The sequence below is a fragment of the Anastrepha ludens genome, chromosome X (assembly GCF_028408465.1).
Source record: "Anastrepha ludens isolate Willacy chromosome X, idAnaLude1.1, whole genome shotgun sequence".
Lineage (NCBI taxonomy): Eukaryota > Metazoa > Arthropoda > Insecta > Diptera > Tephritidae > Anastrepha > Anastrepha ludens.
Genome location: NC_071503.1, coordinates 54,774,903 through 54,781,319, shown reverse-complemented (window position 1 = coordinate 54,781,319; position 6,417 = coordinate 54,774,903). Strand labels below are relative to the sequence as shown.

At 42.5% G+C, this 6,417-nt stretch overlaps 1 long non-coding RNA gene across 3 annotated transcripts; it reads left to right on the top strand.

Moving 5' to 3' along the window:
• The first annotated feature begins 2,779 nt into the window (after positions 1 to 2,779).
• On the top strand, positions 2,780 to 5,418 carry LOC128869453 (uncharacterized). Of its 3 annotated transcripts, none has more exons than XR_008455285.1 (3): positions 2,826 to 4,043; positions 4,991 to 5,111; positions 5,179 to 5,418. It is a non-coding gene; the product is annotated as an uncharacterized LOC128869453 (long non-coding RNA). The 3 variants fall into 3 exon arrangements; XR_008455284.1 differs by having other exon boundaries at positions 2,826 to 4,730; XR_008455283.1 differs by having other exon boundaries at positions 2,780 to 5,111.
• Positions 5,419 to 6,417: the final 999 nt, after the last annotated feature.

The window sequence follows — 6,417 nt, the reverse complement described above, 5'->3', positions numbered from 1 at the left end:
ACAATGGAGCAACATTTCTCGTTCTCTACGTACCGCCGCCGAAGAAGAAATCGGATTCCGGCGAGCCCGAAAAAACAATTGGTACGACGAGGAATGTCATGCTGCCGCAGAAAGAAAGGATGCCGCCTATAAAGCCACGCTGCGATCGGGCGCAAGGCGAGCCATGTGGGACCGCTACAGAGAGCTGAAAAAGGGAGAGAGACGTATTATCCGACAGAAGAAACGAGAGACCGAAATACGTTAGTGCGAGGAGCTTGAGATGCTGGCCAATAGGAACGCCCGAAAATTCTACCAGAAAGCTCGGTGGCTTACAGAAGGTTTTAAGACCGGGGCGTTTTCCTGTAAGAACAAAGTCGGCGAACTGGTGACTGACGTACAGAACAATCTTAACTTATGGAGGGAACACTTCTCGAACCTATTAAACAGTGACAGCTGCGCATGTCACCGAGAATGTGAAGATCCCGATACCCCAATCGTTGACGATGGAATTGTCGTTCCGCTACCCGATCATGACGAGGTGAGAATAGCGATAATGCGGCTAAAGAACAACAAAGCTGCGGGTGCCGACGGACTGCCGGCTGAGCTATTCAAACATGGCGGCGAGGATCTGGTAAGGTGCATGCATCAGCTCCTATGCAAAATATGGTCGAATGAATGCATGCCTGCCGATTGGAATTTAGTTGTGCTCTGCCCAATCCATAAGAAGGGCGATCCTGCAATTTGTGCCAATTACCGCGGGATTAGTCTTCTAAATATCGCCTATAAAGTTCTAGCGAGCGTATTGTGTGAAAGGCTGAAGCCCACCGTCAACCAACTGATTGGACCTTATCAGTGTGGCTTCAGACCTGGAAAGTCTACCATCGACCAAATATTCACAATACGCCAAATCTTGGAAAAGACCCATGAAAGGAGAATCGACACACACCATCTTTTCGTCGACTTCAAAGCTACTTTCGACAGTACGGAAAGGAGTTACCTGTATGCCGCGATGTCTGAATTTGGTATCCCCGCAGAACTAATACGGCTATGTAAGATGACGTTGCTCAACACCAGCAGCGCCGTCAGAATTGGGAAAGACCTCTCCAAGCCGTTTGATACCAAACGAGGTTTCAGACAGGGTGACTCGCTGTCGTGTGACTTCTTTAAGCTGATGTTGGAGAGCATCGTACGAGCCGCAGAACTTAATCGCTCAGGCACAATATTTTATAAGCGTACAATTGCTGGCGTATGCCGCTGATATTGACATCATCGGCCTTCACAACCGCGCTGTTAGTTCTGCCTTCTCCAAACTGGATAAAGAGGAAAAGCGAATGGGTCTGGTGGTGAACGAGGACAAAACGAAGTATCTCCTGTCTTCAAACAAACAGTCGGCGCCCTCACGTATCGGCACCCACGGCACTGTTGGCAGTTATAATTTTCGGGTTGTAAAAGACTTTGTTTATTTAGGAACCAGCATTAACACCGATAACAATGTCAGCCTTGAAATCCAACGTAGAATCTCTCTTACCAACAAGTGCTACTTTGGACTAAGTAGGCAATTGAGCAGTAAAGTCCTCTCTCGACGAACAAAACTAACACTCTACAAGACTCTCATCATGCCCGTCCTAACGTATGGCGCAGAAGCGTGGACGATGACAACATCCGATGAAGCGACGCTTGGAGTGTTCGAGAGAAAGATTCTGCGCAAGATTTTTGGACCTTTGCACGTTGGCAGCGGCGAATATCGCAGACGATGGAACGATGAGCTGTATGAGCTTTACGACGACATAGACATAGCGCAGCGAATAAAGATCCAGCGGCTACGTTGGCTGGGTCATGTCGTCCGAATGGATACAAACGCTCCGGCTTTGAAAGTATTCGATGCGGTACCAGCTGGTGGTAGCAGAGGAAGAGGAAGACCTCCTCTGCGTTGGAACGATCAGGTGGAGAAGGACTTGGCTTCACTTGGTGTGTCCAACTGACGCCGGTTAGCACGAGAAAGAAACGAGTGGCGCGCTTTGTTAAACTCGGCCAAAATCGCGTAAGCGGTTATAGCGCCAATTAAGAAGAAGATGAAGATCTAAATGAATGGCAAAGAAATATATACATAAATATCTATGGGTGGTTGCATTAGTTTTAAAGGTGACACACAGATGGCGCTATTTATCACTTTATCACGTTGGCAATACTGAATATATATTCATGACAAAGCCTCATCCCTAGGCTTTGTTTATCAGTATCTGTCATTTCGCTGAAGTATAAACAACGCAGTGTTTTCGTGCTCCGAGTATGTCAACTTTCGTGCCGTCGAAACGCAATTTGCGGGAAGCTTTGCTTTTCTGCTTCGATTTCAACATGTGAGTACTGGTTTCGACGATTCAAAAGTGGTGATTATCACACCGAAGACAAGGAGCGTCTTGGCCAGCCCAAAAAGTTCGAGGACGCGGAATTGGGGGAATTGGTAAACGAGGACTCGTGCCAAACCCAAGAAGAGCTTGCTGAATCATTGGGCGTTGATAAATCAACCGTTTGCAAGCGTCTAAAAGCGATGGGAATGATCCAAAAGCAAGGACATTGGGTCCCGTACGAGTTGAAGCTGCGCGACGTCGAACGGCGACTTTTTACGTGCGAATTGCTGATCGAGCGACAAAATCGGAAGGGTTTTTTGCATCGGGTGGTGACTGGCGACGAAAAATGGATCCACTACGATAACCCAAAACGCAAAAAATCATGGGGTTTGCCCGGCCACGCATCAACGTCGACGGCCTAGCAGAATATTCACGGCAAGAAAATCATGCTCTGCATTTGGTGGGATCAGGTCGGCGTCGTATATTTTGAGCTGCTCCAACCGGGCGAAACAATCACGGGGGATCGTTACCGACTGCAATTGATGCGTTTAAGCCGGGCATTGAAAGAAAAACGGCCGGAAACGGTAAAAAGGCACGACAAGGTTATTTTGCAACATGACAACGCTCGGCCGCATGTTGCTCAACCTGTCAAAAAATACCTTGGAACGCTTGGCTGGGAAGTGTTACCCCTTCCGCCGTATAGTCCAGACATAGCTCCCTCCAATTATCATTTGTTCCGGCATATGAGTCTCGATTTGGCGGACCAGCGGTTCTCCTCGTACGAGGCTACCAAAACATGGGTTGAGTCATGGATAGCCAAGCAGCGGCCAGAATTTTGGAGAAACGGCATCCGGAAATTGCCCGAAAGATGGGCGAAAGTTGTAGCTAGCGATGGCCAATACTTCGAATAAAATATTTTGTACCGTTTTTTCACAATAAAGCCCCAAATCTTCGAAAAAAACCTTTAAAACTAATTCAACCTCCAATAATTTTAGTAAGTTTTCCAAAATGATGTCCCACATTTTAAAACTAAAAACATTAACACTAATAGTTATTAAATAATGAACAAATAATAATATGATCGATACGTATAATAAATGAAACGCATGCCATATTTGAAATGGCATATAATCGCGATTAATTATGTTGATGAAAGACCGCATACGAAGATTTTTCGCACTAGCGCTTATGGGAATTTTCTGCTTACCGACGTCCAAGGCATATTGACGTATTGGCATATTACATATATACATAAGTAATACAGACGATTGTATTCACTTTTTTTAGATAAAGAGGCATAACTTCATTTAATACACCACATATTATTTTTATTGCCAAAATAGCAACACAGAAATACCCTTCATGCGCAACGAAACTAATCAGTTATTCCTAAGCACATTGACACTACTAAAAAATAGTACGATTTAATTGATCTTGCGCAGGCGAAGCGGGACGCAATTAACAAAAAAAAAAGCAAACATAACGGTACTTTTCCTGTTAAAGAAGATAGTCATTACAAAAAACTTCTTGGCTAGTTAGAAATGTGTACTGAGAGATAATTTATGGGAAAATCGATATACTGCTAGCACGTGAAAAGAGCTGGCAAAAATTACACCTCATTCATACAGGGCAATTTATATGTATTACGCTTCAACAAGTTGGGGACGAGTTGAGAATCATAAATTGGAAAAAAATTATTGAAAATAAAATATTATGGTAAACTCATGGACAAAGAAATATTTGAATAGTTATTATAAGTTTTCGCCAAAACCCAGCGGAATTTGCTGCAACAAGTAAAGCAAGTTCTATCTTCAAAAGCAGCAACAACAACTTACAATATTATGTTACTGCTATTCGAGAATTTCGACAAAAATAAGGAAACTAAATATATAGTCAAGTGTGTGGAAATGAAAAGAATATTTGCAAATAAAACATTATGAGATCTGCTCATAAAATCTGTCTACTCATTATTAGTGTCATAGATTGTTCGTAAAAACCCAGCAGAGCTCAATATGAAGAGTTGGTAGCAAAACTAAAAAAGCATGTGTATTCTAAGAAAGACATTTTTCTAGCTCAATTCATTAGAAGAACCCAAGATAACACAATCCGCGAACAGCTCATTCTGGCAGAATATTTAAGAAAATTGTTTGGGAAAAACACTATCTTTAGAAGCATTCAACATATGTACATAGATAGCCGTGAACTCAATGCAAAATTACAAAGTACTATAAATGATGTCAACAAAGTACTCGCAGGTATAAATCGTAGTAGAAGGCCGCGGATACATTCAATAATAATCAAAATTAAACTTGAGGCAAATAGGTATCGGAAACTTATGCATACGAAGCGGAAGAGAGAATCACAAAACAAAGGAATGTCACGTAAAGCGGCATAACCTCATATGTAAGTCATGTGGAAAAAAGGGGCATGTTCTGTTCGACAAGTATGCCTAAAGTTTAATGAATACTTCAAGCAACAATTACTCATGTTATATGCATTAAAAACGATAATTTCAAGAATGATGTTGGTATTACATAATGAAGTAATGCATTCAGCTTAGAATTCCACTGTATTTAGTGCACTACCCCCATTTCTGCCGAAATTACTTTTAGGAAACACTTCAAGTATTACGAAAATATTTTTACGTGAGAAAATTTTTACAGAAAATTCGCGCCACGCTGCTGCGTATGTTTGGAACCAATAATGCCAGAAACCGGTGAAGAAGAAACTGTACGTGTCGTAGCGTTAGATCGCAGTTTTCACTTCGGATGTTATAAATGTGAAGTATGGTTTCATATCCACACTTCAAGAGTAATTTTTACTAAGTACACCCTTATCGTATTTCTTTCAGGACTGTGGTTTGTTGTTATCGTCAGAAGCCGAGGGTCGTGGATGCTATCCTCTGGACGGACATGTACTCTGTAAAAGTTGTAATGCAAAACGTGTGCAAATGCTAACAAGTCGCATGGCAACAGAGTTATAAACAAACTTATTACTGTGACATATTATGAATATTATGTATAATTTCTACACTCGTATGTAAAATTAAAATAAATAAAAGTTCGTTTGGTTTGCTGACTTTTTAAAACCATATACCGTATTTATTTATTTAAAAGTTTTCGTCTCCTGCTTGTTAATATGTTCTTTTTCACTCTGGTGCCTCCTGAACGAACGCTGTAGGCACCTAGAAAATCACCTTCATAATCTGAACTTCCTTTTCCCTCTCAGCGCTTCAGCGCTTGAAGATCCTCGACTACACTTAGAGCCAATTCAGCCGTTAAAAGAGATGCATTAATATTTACACTACAATGAAACCGAAACACGTTCAACAAGAGCAACGTCTCACCAGTTACCACCTACATAATTTACTTTCGATTGCATTTCCGATAAGAACATTGCAGTCAAAGTGTTCTATCGGATGCGCCATTGTTTGTTTGTTTGTTTGTTTGTTTGTTAACAGTAATAGTAGACCCGCCAGTGTCAGGCATATCACCGATCGTCTTCGTCTAGCTCATCTAGGGGTAGGCCCAGGAAACATGCTGTTTCGACGGGATGGGTCCAGAGGGAGATGTTAGATGAGTCGGTTTTAAGGGGCATGTGAAAAGGTGGTTAGTGTCGTGCGGGGTGCCTTCACATGCCGGACATATGTTTGATACGTCGGGGTCGATTCTGGATAGGTAGGAGTTTAACCTGCTACAATATCCAGAACGTAATTGTGCCAGTGTTACACGTGTCTCACGAGGAAGCTGGAGCTCTTCATCTGCTGTAGGTGGTGGTTGGACTCCGATTACGGCATTCACAGGGCGGAAGCGTAAGAAGATGGCGACGGTCTCCCGGTGAATGTCGTTTATTGACGTCTAAACACTGTCAGGTCCAGTAGATTGCGGTAGGGTCCAGTATCCCAACCGCAATCGGGTGCGCCATCTTTGATGTCAGTATGTAAACGCTGAATTACTTTGTCATTTACAAACCGATCGACTTCAACATACATGTTTTCGATACGTTTCAGTACAATTTCAACCATTAATCGCTTTACATCGAAACAACGCGAAATCGACACTATAAAACCCGAAGTGCTTGACAAGGTGAT